The 17,755-nt window shown below is 42.9% G+C and overlaps 1 long non-coding RNA gene across 1 annotated transcript; it reads right to left on the reverse strand.

Annotated features, from left to right (window-relative positions):
* Positions 1-10,942: 10,942 nt before the first annotated feature.
* LOC147104386 (uncharacterized) lies at positions 10,943-16,217 on the reverse strand. Its single transcript, XR_015072326.1, has 2 exons — positions 15,642-16,217; positions 10,943-13,516 (listed from the first exon to the last, which is right to left on the reverse strand). It is a non-coding gene; the product is annotated as an uncharacterized LOC147104386 (long non-coding RNA).
* Positions 16,218-17,755: the final 1,538 nt, after the last annotated feature.

The raw sequence follows: 17,755 nt of genomic DNA on the forward strand, positions 1-17,755 counted from the left end.
TGATTACAACAGAAACAACTTGCATTTATATTTAACATAGTAAAACATCTCTGGGCACTTCACAGCAGCATACTGAAAAAATGGACACCAAGCCAAAGGAGGTTTTAGAGGGGGGTTTCCAAAAGTTTGATCAGAGGTAGGTTTTAAGGAGGGTCTTGAAGATACAGGCAGGTATTAGAGGGTTTAGGGAACAATTCTAGAACATGGGGGCCTAAGTAGTTGAAGGGAGAGGATAAGGGGAATGCAAAGGAGCTTGGAGTCGGGGTGGGTTATAGCACTGCAGGAGGTTACAGAGACTGGGAGGGGTGAGGGTGAGAATTTTAAACTTGAGGCATTGGGGGGGAAACCAAGAACCAATGTAGATCAGGAAGGACACGGGTGATGAGAGAGTGTGACTTGGTGCAGGATAGGATAGGAAACTTGCAGACCATGGAGGATGTGCACCTCAGCTGGTGGGCATTGGAATAGTTGAGACTAGTGATCTCAAAGGCACGAGTGAGGCTTTCAGCAGCAGATGAGCTGAGGTACGGGTGAAGGCAAACAATGTTACAAAGGTGGAAGTAAATAGCCGTTGTGACAGAGAACATCGACTCGGAGGCTCATCTTGGTGTTAAATCGGATGGCGAGGTTTAAAGCAGTCTGATTCAGCCTGATTCTGTGGTCAGGGAGGGGGAATGTAGCCAAGGGCATGACAGCTTTGGTTTTCCCAGTGTTTAGTTAGAAGAAATTATGGCTCATTCAAGATTGGATGATAATCGAACAGAGGTACGAGTGAAGGCGAACAATGTTACGGAGGTGGAAGTAGATAGCCGTGGTGACGGCTATTCCAAGATGCATAACTTTTAGAAGGGATAGGCAACATGGAAAAGGAGATGGGGTAGCCCTGATAATAAAGGATGGGATAAAGACAGTAGAGAGAAAGGATCTTGGCTCTGAAAATCAAGTAGAATCAGTTTGGGTGGAGCTAAGAAACAGCAAGGAGCAGAAAACATTAGTGGGAGTTGTTTATAGGCCCCCAAAGAGTAGTTGTGATGTAGGGCAGAGTATAAATCATGAAATTAGAGGTGCATGTAACAAGGGCAATACAGTAATCATGGGGGACTTTTTGTGCATTGATGACAGCTGCAGACGTGGTGTGAAGGATGCAGTGGTACTCTGGTGAGTTTCAGAGGTAAGAGAATGTTGGGGAAATCATTTTTAATGTATTTAGACATTTCTGTAGGTAACAAGGTTTGAAGTGTTTGTGTAGTCCCACCTCATTGGGAGAACCTCTCTCACCAGTGCCAGATCGCTTCTGTAACCTCACGTGCCATCTGTTTTATCCTAAGGAGACAGTCATTGGAGAGCCTGGGTGCAAGGGCTCACCCTTGTACAGTGATTGGCAGTGTTTGCAGCACCTCAATGCTGTCAAACACTGAAAAATCATGTAAAAAAAAAGTGCATGTCCCCTTTAAGAAAACCGGCAGATGACGCATCATCAACTGACGTCATCTGACACCGACTTTCTCTTAATTGGCCGGCAAGCCCGCAGGGCGGGCTTAACGAGGCCAATTGATGTAAAATTGCGTATGTGCATCGGGCGTCGTTGGGGGCGGGGTCAGAACCCGGAAGGCAGGCGACCCGCTCCCAACTCTCAGCGAAGGTAAGATCGCACCCTTTGTGTCTGCCTTCACGGACGAAGAAGCAAAAAACTTCCCGGGAATAGTGGACAACCAAGGGTCTAGCGAGAATGAGGAACTGAAGGAAATTAGTATTAGTAAAATAAGTAGTACTGAAGAAATTAATGGAATTGAAAGCCGCTAAATTGACTGGACCTGATGGCCTACATCCCAGGGTTTTGAAAGAGTTGGCTATAGAGATAGTCATAGAGTCATAGAGTAATACAGCACAGATAGAGGCCCTTCGGCCCATCGTGTCCATGCCGGCCATCAAGCCCTGTCTAATCTAATCCCATATTCCAGCATTTGGCCCGTAGCCTTGTATGCTATGGCATTTCAAATGCTCATCCAAATGCTTCTTAAATGTTGTGAGGGTTTCTGCCTCCACAACCCTTTCAGGCAGTGAGTTCCAGACTCCAACCACCCTCTGGGTGAAAAAGTTCTTTCTCAAATCCCCTCTAAACCTCCCTCCCTTTACCTTGAATCTATGCCCCCTAGTTATTGACCCCTCTACTAAGGGGAAAAGCTCCTCAGCATCCATCCTATCTATGCCCCTCACAATTTTGTACACCTCAATCATGTCCCCCCTCAGCCTCCTCTGCTCCAAGGAAAACAAACCCAATCTGCCCAGTCTCTCTTCATAGCTGAAGCGCTCCAGCCCTGGTAACATCCTGGTGAACCTCCTCTGCACCCTCTCTAATGCGATCACATCTTTCCTGTAGTGTGGCGACCAGAACTGCACACAGTATTCCAGCTGTGGCCTAACCAGTGTTTTATACAGCTCCATCATAACCTCCTTGCTCTTATATTCTATGCCTCGGCTAATGAAGGCAAGTATCCCATATGCCTTTTTTACCACCTTATCCACCTGTTCCGCCGCCTTCAGGGATCTGTGTACCTGCACACCCAGATCCCTCTGACCCTCCGTCTTGCCTAGGGTCTTACCATTCATTGTGTATTCCCTTGCCTTGTTAGACCCCCCAAAGTGCATCACCTCGCACTTTTCCGGGTTAAATTCCATTTGCCACTGTTCCGCCCATCTGACCAACCCATCTATATCGTTCTGCAGACTGAGGCTACCCTCCTCGCTATTTACCACCCTACCAATTTTAGTATCATCCGCGAATTTACTGATCATACCCTTTACATTCATATCCAAGTCATTAATGTAGACCACAAACAGCAAGGGACCCAGCACCGATCCCTGTGGTACCCCACTGGCCACAGGTTTCCAGTCACAAAAACAACCTTCGACCATCACCCTCTGCCTTCTGCCACTAAGCCAGTTTTGTATCCAATGTGCCAAGGCACCCTGGATTCCATGGGCTCTTACCTTCTTGACCAGTCTCCTGTGCAGGACTTTATCGAAGGCCTTACTGAAATCCATGTATACCACATCCACTGCGTTACCCTCATCCACACACCTAGTCACCCCCTCAAAAAATTCAATCAAATTAGTCAGACATGATCTTCCCTTGACAAAGCCATGTTGACTATCCCTGATTAATCCTTGCCTCTCCAAGTGGAGACAAATTTTGTCCCTCAGGATTTTTTCCAGTAATTTTCCTACCACTGATGTTAGGCTCACTGGCCTGTAGTTCCCCGGTTTTTCCCTACTAGTGGATGCATTGGTTGTCATTTTCCAAAATTCCATAGATTCTAGAACGGTTCCTGCAGATTGGAAGGTAGCAAATGTAACCCCACTATTTATGAAAGGAGAGAGAGAGAAAACGGGGAACTATAGACCAGTTAGCCTGACGCCAGGAGTAGGAAAAATGCTAGAATCTATTATTAAGGAAGTGTTAACAGGACACTTAAAAAATAATAATAGGATTGGGCAGAGTCAACATGGATTTTTGAAAGGGAAATTGTGTTGACAAATCTATTATAATTTTTTGAGGTTGTAACTAGCAGAATAGATATGGGGGAACCAGTAGATGTGGTGTATTTGGATTTTCAGAAGGCATTTGTTAAGGTGCCACACGAGGCTATTAAACAAAATTAGGGCTCATGGGATTGGGGGTAATATACTAGCATGGATTGAGGATTGGTTAACGGACAGAAAACAGAGAGTAGGAATAAACTGGTCATTTTTGGGTTGGCAGGCTGTCACTAGTGGGGTACCGCAAGGATCCGTGCTTAGGCCTCAGCTATTCACAATCTACATAAACGATTTGGATGAGGGGACCAAATGTAATATCCAAGTTTGCTGATGATAGAAAGCTGGGTGGGAATGTAAGTTATGAGGAGGATGCAAGGTGTCTTCAAGGGGATATAGACAGGCTAAGTGAGTGGGCAAGAACATGGCAAATGGAATATAATGTGAAGTTATCCACTTTGGTAGGAAAAATAGAAAAGCGGAGTTTTTTAAATGGTGAGAGATTGGGAAATGTTGGTGTTCAGAGGGACCCGCGTGTCCTTATACATGAATCACTGAAAGTTAACATGCAGATACAGCAAGTAATTAGGAAAGCAAATTATATTTTGGCCTTTTATTACAAGAGGATTTGAGTATAAGAGTAAAGATGTCTTACTGCAATTATATAGGGCCCTGGTGAGACCACACCTGGAGTATTGTGTACAGTTTTGGTCTCCTTACCTAAGGAAGGATATACTTGCCATAGAGGGAGTGCAATGAAGGTTCACCAGACTTATTCCTGGCATGGGGGGATTGTCCTATGAGGAGAGATCGAGTAGACCAGGCATATATTCGCTAGAGTTTAGAAGAATGAGAGGTGATCTCATTGAAGCAGGGCTTGACAGGGTAGATGCAGGGAGGATGTTTCCCCTGGCTGGGGAGTCCAGAACCAGGGGTCACAGTCTCCGAATTAGGGGTTGGCCATTTAGGACTGAGATGAGAAATTTTTTCACTGAGGGTGGTGAATCTTTGGAATTCTCTACTCCAGAGGGCTCTGGATGCCCAGTCGTTGAGTATATTCAAGATAGAGATTGATAGATTTTTAAATATTAAGGGAATCAAGGGATATGGGGATAGTGCAGGAAAGTGGAGATGAGGTAGAAGATCAGCCATGATCTTATTGAATGGCGGAGCAGGCTTGAGGGGCTGAATGGCCGACTCCTGCTCCTATTTGTTATGTTCTTCTGTTATGAGCAGTCTGACAGCAAAGAAGCAGTGGAAGGTTCAATTGAGTTAGTGAGGGGTAGAGCTGGATGTTATCACATCCCCTCCACACACCCCCAACCCCCCCGGATCAGGTCCCGCACTTACCTGTGGCTGCAGCCTCCTGTCCAGCGTTCCCCCCCCCCCCCCCCCCTGCGACTGGAAGCCAGCCTGTCGATCAGGCTGGCTTTTGGGCGGAGAACTTGTCCGTGGCATCACATGCATGCTGTGGAGTTAAAACTCCAGCCCGGAGTCCTGATCCCCGTGGATATCCAATCACCAACCCCGGGAGGGGACGTACAATCTCAGACCCCGGGGGGGGGGGGGAGGGTGTTGGTGGGTCAGCTGCTCCCTGCTCTTCCTGGCCCACAAAGATTGCTCCCTAAGGTTGTCCTCGCCTCACTACAACTACCAGGAATCCCAAGGCCCGGGATCCCCGGAAGGCCACAGTTAAACCTGCACAGCACGTTAAATCAGTGGCTTCAGGGCCTCATTATCATATTTAAAGTGCCAATCTGCCTCCTGGCAGCGGGTTGGCTGCTCGCCCCCCCAACCCGCCTCTGTTAAATGCAGAAGTAGGAGAGTTGTCGTTGAGATTTAGATTTTTAATACTTTAACTCCCCCAGCCCACCCGTTTTTTCAGGTTAAAATTCCCCCCTCTAGTTTTGTCGTGTGTCCAGTTTTGGGGCCCAACCTGATTGTAGACAATTGGAGTGAATTGTGTCTTAGGATTCTTTTGTACTTCCTTTTTGAATTAACATTCTTCCCCGATTCATTCGGGTATCTTGAAAAATACAAACCTCATTACAGCAACCCAAGAAACAAATTAAAAAGAACATACAGCATATTGAATTTCTAACTTCAAGCTGAAGGGAGACTGTGTGGTGTTTTGTGCATTGAAACTGAACTGAAATAAAGCGCATAAAAGATTTCCTAACCAGGGCTACCTTAAGTGGATCATTTCAATATGTTTTTTCCTTGACTTGATCCACAGGACAGCCATGTAACACCCCAACGTCTGTTTGTTTAGAATTCTCTTCCACAGAACATACACTTTGGCCCATTAGTTCATAGGCAAATTTCAGCAGGTATCCGTCTCGCCTGCATTTACTATTCCCATTATAAATGTCGTATACTTAAGTGAAGATAATTCTAGTTATTTTATGAGCAGGACACAAGTTTATTTTTGATAGTTTAGAGTCCAAGATCACAAAAAGGAATGCTGTTGCTTGTAACAGGGATCTTTTTGCAGTGAGCTACATCTTTGTTCAATAACTGTTTCTGGAAGTTAAAATGAATTGCAGACACAGCCATGGGAACTATTAGCAGCACAAGGACGTGGCCCTCTTCAGGCAATTTACTCCAACATGACGTGATGAATGCTACCCTTCAGCTAATTTACTTTTTAAGCAATACCATACCTGACTTAACAGATTACAGATGCATGATCTTGTTCCTGGGGCTCTGCCAAGCAGTAGGCCCAGAGCTTTCCCTGAGCTCTTCTATGTTCGGTTAGTACTACATAATGGCCTGGATTTCGTGGTCAGTGGCGAAGGAACGGCGCTCGCCATTCACCTGCGCTTACAGCTGCCCACGGACACTTTGCAGGCTTTTGATGAGCAGCTTGCGGTCATCGGGCATCTGATCTAGCGTGGCTCCCTCTACAGGGGATCTGTGGCATTTGTGAGTAGCGAAAGCCACAGTGTGGCTCTTCAATCAATTGGACTGAAGAATTCTCACGGAGACACGCAGAAGCTAAACCAGGAAGTATAAATTAGAATATTTAATTCATTGTAAAATCACGAACAGAAAGCAAAATAGAGAGGGGGAAAGAAAGATGGGATTAAGAGAGAGAGAGAGAGATAAAAGAGACAAAGTAAAAGTAAAAAAATAATTTTAATCTTTAATTTCTCCAACAATAATTGAATTCTGAAGGAATGAAACACCACACTTGTAAAATTACATTTTCAGTGTCCGAGAGGTTATTTGGCAGTAATTAAGACTTAGCACGGCGTTAAAAATTCACTTACATCTCACTGCACCAGCCCTAACTTATTTTCTAGCATGTTTAGTGGGTAAGTACCACAACTTCATGCCCATGCATGTATTTTACTGCTGAATCTATCGGCGAGGTATCGGTATAGCGAAACTTGTGGAGGAGCAGGGCAAGTCCAACAGCAACTTTTGGATTTCTGCATTTAATTGCGCATGTGCTGATGTCAGAAATTGCTGTCCAAGTTACTCAATAATGGTGAACGATGTTAGCCTCACTGTTATTCTTAACGCAAAGGCTGGGCCACTATTAACTTTTTAGAGACCGGGCAATACATTTATATTGGCAACTGTTCACCTCAAAGAAAGGCTTGCATTTATAGTTCCTTTCATGTCTGCAGAACATTCCAAAGCGCTTCACTGTGCTGTGGTTAGAGTGTGGAACTCACTACCACAAAAAGTAGTTGAGGCGAATAGCATAGATAGATTTAAAGAATAAATCTAGATAAACACATGAGGGAGAAATTAATAGAAGGTTATGCTGATCGGGTTAGATGAAGAGGGGTGGAAGGAGGCTTCTGTGGAGCATAAACATCGGCATCGGCCATTTGCCCTGTTTGTGCTGTACATTCGATGTAACTCTCAATGAAGTACGTTTGAAGAGTTGGCTCTGGTAGGCAAACATGGCCCCCAATTTTCACACAGCAAGGTCACACAAACAGCAGTGACCAGTTAATCTGGTTTTGGTGGTGTCGTTTGGCAGATACTAGGAGAACTCCCTTCGCTTTGAAAATAAAAATGCCATGAGATCTTTAAGGAGCGCCTGAAAAGGCAGACCAGACCTTGGTTTAACATCTCTCCCGAAAGATGGAACCTCTGACAATGCAGCACTGAAGTGTCACCTTAGATTATATGCTCAAGTTCTGGAGTGGGGCTTGAGCACCCAATCTTCTGACTTAACAGAGTGCTACTCATGAAGTAACTTCATCACAGTGTGACCACAACTCCCCACCCCCCCCAAAAAAAAACCTGTGAATCAAGTATTACTAAAGTGAAGTGATCTCACTTCCACTGTGAACTAGTTTTTTCCACAGCAAGTGGCTAAACATTGGATGCGATGGTCCTGCAACTTAAAAAAGACAGTTTTATTTTAGTTTTCAAACTGTACGTACATCATTCCAAACATAAAGAAAGATGAGAAATCTTATTTTGATATAGAGACATATAGCCACAGTCAAACAATGTAAAATAACCAGGAAAATGATGTATTTAGACTGCTGATATTTGTGTGTGTGAGAGAGAGAATAGGTGGAAAAATCTTCTGAAGTGAGTTTGCAGCTCATTCTATTGGATGCCATTGTTATTGAGAGAAAATGGAATAAATGTGTTTACTAGTGGCTATGCTTAATGTGCTCCTGCTCTTTGCTAATCCTATTGTAGAATTCATTTTTCTACATCAGAAGTCATTAGTCTGGTTCCCCAATGTCCTTAAACTTCAGTTTGGGAGAATCTCCTTCTTAATGTCAATTTCTTTACTCAAGTGAGTAAATAGTAAGTACCCTGATAGCGAAAAATCTTACACTGAACTAAATCTGTTTGCAGCACTCGGGAGTAAATGTTGCCAGTTTCAGTAATTTAATTTTCACTTGCAATGACTTGGCTCCATCCCAGGCACTTTGCAATTATGGCCGTTTATAAAGATTAATCTTGCGCTTTTCATCAGATACAGCAAGCCATTCACAGTTGATGGACTGAGCAAACTGCTTTCTACCGAGCATTCTTGAGTCCTTATCTCGCACAAGTCCCGTGCATTTGAGACACTTGCATTAGTCATTCACTCCCTGCCCGTACACCATAGCTAATTACAGACGCCCCTAATGTGACTGCCTTTAAAGTGAATGAGCAGTCACTGCGCCAGAAAATAAGCTGTCCTTTCTTGTAGCAATGCTTTACCCTTTCCTGCTCATGAACTTTGTTTGAAGCAAGATAGCAGTAGAAATGGTTTTTGCTTTTGCCAGAGCTATAAAAGGGGAAAGCAAAAACAATTACAAAAGAAATCACTAAAATTAATGAGATTGCTTCAGTGTGCAGCAGAGAAGAAAAGAAAGGTCAGTTTCTCCTTGACTTTACACATCCCAAACAAAGCTTCAGGGTATGAAGAGATTGCAAAGTCTCTGAAGAATGGATTCAGTCAAGAATATTTTTTGTGGACTTTATGGGATCTTTCTGAGGGTATTTTCCCTGTTATGGGATTGCCCTGTGCAGATACGTGAAAGACTGGTGTACTGGCCACGCTAGACGTGCTCCTATCTAGCTATCCAGCAAGTTAAACACTCATTCAGAAATAATTCTTCTGAAGCGGTTGCTGTTTTGAAGCTTTTACTTGAACAAATTTGTGAAACTGTAAACAAAGACAAAGTATGTTTTGTACATAAACTGAGTACTATACATTCGATATTACATAAGATATAAACATATTTACAACAGTAGAATGGACTAATTGTATAACTAACTAACATTTGAACTAACTTCTGTAACTATTAAATATTAACCTTTTATAAACATAGTATTATCAAAATATTACTCTGACAACATTGCTATTATGCTAAGAACCAAAGATACTCACAGATATTGCACTTGGCCTAACATATGAAATCAGATTACACTGGATTGTAAATGGAACCTCTCATGGCAGATTCTCCATTACTCAAGTCAGGTTCTTCCTGGCAAAACTGCTTCCTGGGGTCAACAGGAAGAAAGGTAGGAAGGTCAAATGACCTCTCACAGGAAGAAAGGAACAAAGGTCAAATGACCTCACACAGGAAGAAAGATCAGATGACCTTTCCAGCATTCAAACTGTTAACACAATAACCGCCACCAGAGGGTGCTATTGCATGTAAAAATGTCCAGAATGTCACATAATGTCCATCGGTCCAGAACAACTGGTTTGTTAAAACTCCAGAGAACGCATGGCAGTTGGTTGTGACAAAAGAACTCATCCAGTATGTATGGGTTCGCCCGACAGTCCTGGAAAAAGGAAGGGGGCCATTGAAATTGATTAGAAAAGCCATTCTAATATGCAAAAGCACTTCTCACCTCCATCTCAGAGGAGAGAAGCAGAACAATAAACCCACTAGCTCACCCAGCCAGAAGGAAGCCAGTTTTCCTAACACAAAGACCGAAAGATATGTCCCAGACTTAGGGCCATTAATCCAATACGCATGGGTCCGACGATGACCCATCACAGATTAAGCACCGGAGTGCTCAGAAGCAAATGGATTTTTAAGATTGGTGGGAAAAAGGGGCAGGCAGACTATCTCTAAAGATACACTCTTTTTCCACCACTCTCTCTCCTGCTCCAACAAGACAAGAAGTACCAGAGAAAGCCAACGAGCAGAGCGATCAAAACTGGGGTAAGCATAGTCTCTCAGAAGTGAAGTTTTTGGGCTATTCCGAGGGGGGGGTGGGGAAGCTTTGTTTGGTTCAGCCAGGCGAAGGGGCTTATGCGACTGGGCAATTCATTGGTAGGGGTGGAATTAGCGTCCACCATAGCAATAAGGGAATTACTGCTTGTTATAGTCTCCAGTTTTGTACTGTACGTATATTGATTGTAATCTGGATTTTATTCTCCACAGGGATTGTGATTTTGTTTAGTAGTGCATGTTTTAGCCAGTGTATGTTAGACCAAATAAATACAAGTTTGATTTTTCACCGAAGCATTCCTGTCCGTGACTTATTTCATTTACACTCTGAATAATAATTCCCAGGTATAGAACTTTCGTAAGGCGGGGACGATTCGAACCGTCCGTCTAGCAATTGGGCTAGGATCAAAACCGTTTACATCTCTTGATGACCAGCGGCAGGATCTGGGTTAAAAGAGTGTAAAAAAACACCTACAGGTAACAAATCAATTCTTCTTGTTCTCCAGGTATGCTGTAACTGAAAGGACGATCGCCAAGTATGACCCTAAGACTTCATACTTGTTACTACAAGAAGAAGTGTATCAGTTACTACAGGATGCGTAAGCCATGGCAAAGGCCATCTGGAGCTGATAATAGCCACAAACTGCACGTTTAATCAGACTGCTCCAAGATTGACAGGCAGTGTCCATTCAAATGAAAATTTAGAAAACTGAATATTGTCCATCCTTCATCGAAGAAACCTTTTCTTAGAGAAAAATGTATTTTTTTTGAAATAATATTTGTAACATTTGAGATTATTCTCCTTAGTGCAGTGGGGTCTTGTTCATCTCATTTTTGTTGAAGGGAAAGCTTTTCTTTAGCCAGAACACCTTTGTCATTTTCTGAGTAAGCTTGGGATTAATATCCATGTGAATCTAAAACCACGCACCTTGGGTGGTGTGCAGTTAGCATGTTGACTTTTATATCTAGGATCTGAGTTTGAATCCAGGCCAGAAGGTTTCCTCTTGGCTGGTTGTAAGGGTCCTATGCAGAATGAATCATTTCAATCCAGTTACCGATGAGTGCAGGCCTACGGTATGAAATGGCTCACAAATTAGCAGAAATTGGCAATCTCAATCACAAGGGTTAAAGCACGTTATTGATCCAGAATAGAGGGAGCTTTACATATGGCCTGTTATGGCCAACTTGGGAGTGCTTGTGACTAACATATGCCCAAAAGTGAAAAAGCATTCCAAATCCCAGCATTGATATTCTTTGCTTTGATGAGCATAAACATAAAAAAAATCAAATTATCCTTAGCAAATGGGATATCTATCAAGTCTCCACTGCAATTGTTAAAGGGCTGTTGCATTCAGAATAAAAAAAGTGTTACTTTCATCACAATGACATCACACAAAATACATGATGATGCAATTCATGTTTTTAGTAAACAAATGAAAAAACGTTTTGCCAAACACATTTTCATGAGAATAGTGAAAATAATACTTTGAGATCAGAGACATTTAATTCTTTGAATCATATGATGATATGTCCTGGGAGATTCAATTGGCCAATATCAGCACATCAACTGAATTATCTATTGAAATCTTTTTTCAAAGACCCAATATTATTATAATTATATTTATGTGTATCCTGTGGACAGCAAGAGCATTTTTATTGTTCTTTTCAAATTGTCGAGCCATCATTTTGGATGAAAATCCTTCTATAGAATAGAAGTATGTTTGGACTGAAATTTGAACATTAATTCACCTGGTAGCCACGATAAAAAATATGACTTTTTGCTTCCTCTCACAGCCAGGCTGTATTCAACCTGGTTGATAAGAATAAAATGAGAAATTCCACTGGAGGGAAATTCTAATGACATTATATGCCTGCAGTTCACAGCAAACATTTACTTGGTGAATGTTACATCGAACAGTTGAAATCTAAAGCTTTTTGATCTTGTACATTATGAATTTATGGAAATTTCATCTCTTTCAACTCTCTTAATATTCCAGTTGCTATTTAGCAACTTCTACCAAATTCTTAGAGATCTGTCATGTGTAATTTATCACCAGTTGCAGATTTACTGCTGTTATATTTTTACAATTAACTAACACAAGTTAAAATTCACTGACCAAACTAGTAACTAGGCCACCAGCTTGACAACCGCTTAAATTCCATTTAGTCAGAGACGCCAGGAAGTTTGCATGTACTTTCAACAAACGATGTTGGGTGGCTGGATGAATTAAAACCCTGTTTACTTTCTGAAAGTGTCTGTCCATTTGGAGCTCTCACTCCATTTCTATTGCAGTACAAGTTCACTTGAAGGATTTGGGAATAACATTGCTACCACCTGTCTTCTGCAATCCTACTTCTTTCCTGGTCACACTTATATAGAACATTGGCACATGTTTTTAATGTTTCATTTTTTGGGAGCCATGTTGAGAGTAAATAAAATCCAAGTGTTGAATTGTCTTGACTGTTTATAGAGAAAATTTTGCAGAATGTAATCATAAAAAGCAATCCATTCTTTGTCATGACTAGCCCATATATTCATCTAAATATATAATCCTGCTTCAGAATGGTTTCCAGATACCATAATAGCTTTATTGTGGAGTATCTCTCCTGCAATGCCCTGGCTGAATCTCTAATTAAGTGTCTGTCCCTCCCACAGCAGCAAAACAGCCCTGATCAAAGTCATGACCAACATTCTTTATGACTGTGACCGTGATGTTTTTTCTCTCCTCATCCTCCACGATCTCTCTGCAGCCTTTGACAGTCGATCAGACCATCCTCCTCCCACGTGTCTCCATTGTTCAGTTTGGTGGAACAGCCCTCACGCGGTTTCTCTTTTACCTCGGCGATTGTAGTCAGAGGATCTCTGATCAATGGCTTCTCTTTCCAGCCTTGCACCATCACCTTGCAAATCCACTATTGGCCCACTCCTCTTCGAAACATCATCCAGCATCCATTTTTACTGCAACACATTGACACCCAGCACTACCTCTCCATCACCTTAGTTGACTCTTCCACCGTTCCTATGCCGTCAGACTGCTTGTCCACCAGACAATCTTGGATGTGCTGCAGTTTCCTCCAGCTAAACATTGGTAAGGCCAAATCCATCATCTTCCGCCATCACAACCAACTCCTGCCCCCTCCGCAGCCATTGTCTTTGGCTCAACCACATTGGGTCAAATAAGATGCCAAGGCTGCAACCAGAGTACAGCTTCTAACCCCAGAGGTTACGATAGTGCAGTCATTTTTCTGGAATAGTAGTCCAGAGAATGTGAGTTCATATCCCACCATGGTAGTTTGCAAATTTGAATTCAGTTTTTTAAAATCTGGAATAAAGAAAGCTGATATCAGTAAAAGTGACCTTGAAGCTGTCAGATTGTTCTAAAAATGCAACTGGTTCACTTACGTATTTTAGGGAAGAATATTTTCCGTCCTTACTCAGTCTTGTCCCGCACAACATGGTTGACTCTTGACTGTTCCCTGAACTGGCCTAGCGAGCCACTCAGTTATAACAAATGGCTAGTACGGGCAACTAAGGATGGGTAATAAATGCTGGCATTTCCCATCTCGGCCCCATCCCAAGAATGTAAATACAAAAAAAATTCCTCTTCATCAAGATAATCTACTTCCACCTCCATAACATCACCCACCTCCAACCCTACCTCAGCCTATCTGCTACTGAAACCCTCATCCATCCAGTCACTTCCAGACTGATTATTCCAATGGTCTCTTGATTGGTTTCCCATCCTTCACACTCCATAAACTTCAGCTTATCCAATACTCTGCTGCCCATATCTTAGCCTATCCTGCATCACCACTGACCTTTCTGACCAGCATTGGCTACTCAAATTTAAATTTCTCATCTTTGTATTTAATTTCCTCAATGGTTGCTCCTCCCTATCTCTGTAACCTCCTCCAGAGCTACAGCCTACCCCCAAAATCTCTGTTCCTCTGATTTGGACCTCATACATGCTTAGACCTCTGAAACACTTTGGCCTGTTCTACGTTAAGGGTGCTATATAGGCAAGATGATGTTTTGTTGTATTATTTACTACAGTATTTGATTCACTCCACGTGATATCAAGAAACGGCTGAACGCATTGGATACAGCAAAGGCTGTGGGCCCCAACAGCACCCCGGCTGCAGCACTGAAGACTTGTGCTCCAGAACTAGCCGCGCCTCTAGCCAAGCTGTTCCAGTGCAGCTACAACACTGGCATCTACCAGACAAAGTGGAAAATTGCCCAGGTATGTTATGTCTACAAAAAGCAGGACAAATCCAATCCGGCCAATTACCACCTCATCAGTCTACTCTCAATCATCAGCAAAGTGATGGAAGGTATCATTGTCAGTGCTGTCAAGTGGGACTTACTCACTAATGCTCAGTTTGGGTTCTGCCAGGACCACTTGGCTCCAGCTCTCATTACAGCCTTGGTCCAAACATGGACAAAGGAGCTGAATTCCAGAGATGAGGTGAAGTGACTGCCCTTGACATCAAGGCAGCATTTGACCAAGTGTGGCACCAAGGAGCCCCAGTAAAATTGGGGATCAGGGGGAAAACTCTTCAATGGCTGGAGTCATACCTAGCACAAAGAAAGATGGTTGTGGTTGTTGGAGGACAATCATCTCAGCCCGAGAACATTGCTGCAGGAGTGCCTCAGGGCAGTGTCCTAGGCCCAACCATCTTCAGCTGCTTTAACAATGACCATCCCTCTATCATAAGGTCAGAAGTGGGGATGTTCACTAATGATTGCACAGTGTTCAGTTCCATTCACAATTCCTCAGATAATGAAGTAGTCTATGCCAGGCTTGGGCTGATAAGTGGCAGATAACATTCACGTCACACAAGTGTCAGGCAATGACCATCTCCAATATTCAGGGGCATTACCATCATCGAATCCCCCACCATCAACATCCTGAGGGTTACCATTGAAACTTAACTGGACCAACCATATAAATACTGTGGCTACAAGAGCAGGTCAGAGGCTGGGTATTCTGTGGCGAGTGACTCACCTAACTCCCCAAAGCCTTTCCACCATCTACAAGGCACAAGCCAGGAGTGTGACGGAATAATCTCCACTTGACTGGAGGAGTGCAGCTCCAACAACACTCAAGAAGCTCGACACCATCCAGGACAAAGCAGCCCGCTTGATTGGCACCCCATCCACCACCTTAAACATTCACTCCCTCCACCACTGGCACACTGTGGCTGCAGTGTGTACCATCTACAAGATGCACTGCAGTAACTCGCTAAGGCTTCTTCAACAGCACTTCCCAAACCCGCAATCTCTACCACCTAGAAGGACAAGGGCATCAGGTGCATGGGACCACCACCACCTCCAAGTTCCCCTCCAAGTCACACACCATCCTGACTTGGAAGTATATCACTGATCCTTCATCGTCACTGGGTTAAAAACCTGGAAGTCCATCCCGAACAGCATTGTGGAAGTACCTTGATTACAGGGACTGCAGCGGTTCAAGAGGCAGCTCACTACCACCTTCTCAAGGGCAATTAGGGATGGGCAATAAATGCTCAGCGACACCAACATCCTGTGAATTAATAAATAAATAAATGTTGGGGGAAACATTTACTATTCGGGGAAATACTCATTTGTTATTTTCTTTAATTGTAGAATATTCTGATTCATTAAAGCATTGATAACTAACAAATCAACTAAATAACATAGGGCTTCTGGAGTGTAATTCATTGTGTGATATTTATGCTTGTGCACAGGATTAAATATTAAACATTCCTTGCCCTAAGCCATGTAAAGCACAATGTAATCAGCGAGAGTTAGAGTAACCGTGGCAGATGTTAAATGTCTTGAGTAAAGGCACTGTGGATCTGACATGACAGTTATACAATAAAGAAATTCTATTTTTTTTTTTTTTTTTTTAAATGCCCAATAGTGCAGACTTTGCTTTGCGATGCAGCTGAGTAAATCTATAACTCATGCTGTAACATTGTGAAAATACCCACTGCTTACCTATAATTTTTTATTCCAGCAAACATTCTCATTATATTATATTGAACGGTTATATTGAACCATTTTGATACCATAAATAAAAAAACAGAAAATGCTGGAAATTCTCAGCAGGTCAGGCAGCATCTGTAGAGAGAGAAACAGAGTTAACGTTTCAGTTTGAAGGGTCATCGACCTGAAACGTTAACTCTGTTTCTCTCTCCACAGATGCTGCCTGACCTGCTGAGTATCTCCAGCATTTTCTGGTTTTATTTCAGATTTCCAGCATCCGTAGTATTTTGCTTTTGCATTTCAATACCATCTTTAGTTCTTAATGTTAAAGTTGAAGTTTTTCACTCCAGCCATCCTCGGACTTTGAAGAGAGATTGCCACATCAGAGGCCTATGGCTAGTAGGAACAAAGTTGAGACTATTCAAACTTATTGATAGGATGAAAATCTTTTAACTGTTAGTCCTATCAGTCCATGCTAAATTACATGTCCCAGGGATGAAAGGCCAATGTTGTGCCCAGTCTCCTGTGTGCATGTTTCAATATGCACTATCTCACTTATCAACACACATTTTCCATTCCTTACTCATTTGCTTAATTGGTCCAGATATTTTTTGAAGCTTCTTTAACATACCAAAATGTTGCCAGATGCTTCACAAGGAGTGATGGGAAGAAACAGATACCAAGTAGGAGTTATTGGAGATCACTGAAGGTAAGGTTGTAGAGATTTCTTTTGGACATTGGTAAAGATGGAGCAAGGCTCTTTCACCAATGGTGGAGCACAGGGAGGGGAGGGCTTAGAGTTGGAAGACTGGAGGGTACAAACTGAGACATATGACAGGAGAATGTTGCAGAGATAATTGGTGAGGCCATGGAGAGATTTATAAATTAGGGTGAGGCTACTGAGATCAATGGAGTGGAGTACAGGGAGACAGAAGTGGTAATTTAGCAAGACTTAATACAGGATAGAAGGTGGGTGATGGAGTTCAGTTGAGTGGAAGTTTGTTTACAGTGGAATTTGGGGTAAGAGAGCATTAAACAAAACAAATGTGATATAGGCACATTTTAGCATCAGCGTAAGTGAGTTAGGGATGTATATGGGTAATGTGATGGAATTGGAAATAGAAGTTATCTTGGTGAATAGGATGTGGGGTTTGAACCTCATCTCACCTCAGGATTAAAGAGGACACAGAGATTGTCAAGTTCAGCCTGTATGAGCAGCCTAGAAGTGACGATTTATTTCTTTTGGCAATCTCACCAATATTAAGCTGGATAAAATTCAGACTGACCCACGACTTGTCAGGTGAGCAGTTTGACAGCACAGTAACAGTGATGGAGCTGACGGTGATGGTGGAGAGGTAAAGCCGGGTGCTGTCAGCATATTGGAAGCTGGTTGCATGCTTATGGTAATGTCACTAAAGGACGGCATGCAGATGACAAATAAAAGAGAGCCAATGATGGAACCTTGGGGCATGCTGGAGGTGACTGTGAGCATGGCAGGAGAGGTCCTTGGAGGAAATGGGCTGGCTACATTGAGAAAGGTAGAAGTGAAACTATGAGTGCATGGCACCATGGAAGGAGGCAATGGAGGAGG

This window comes from Somniosus microcephalus, chromosome 19 (genome assembly GCF_052327205.1).
Source record: "Somniosus microcephalus isolate GS21.2 chromosome 19, FLI_Smic_1.0, whole genome shotgun sequence".
Taxonomy (NCBI): domain Eukaryota; kingdom Metazoa; phylum Chordata; class Chondrichthyes; order Squaliformes; family Somniosidae; genus Somniosus; species Somniosus microcephalus.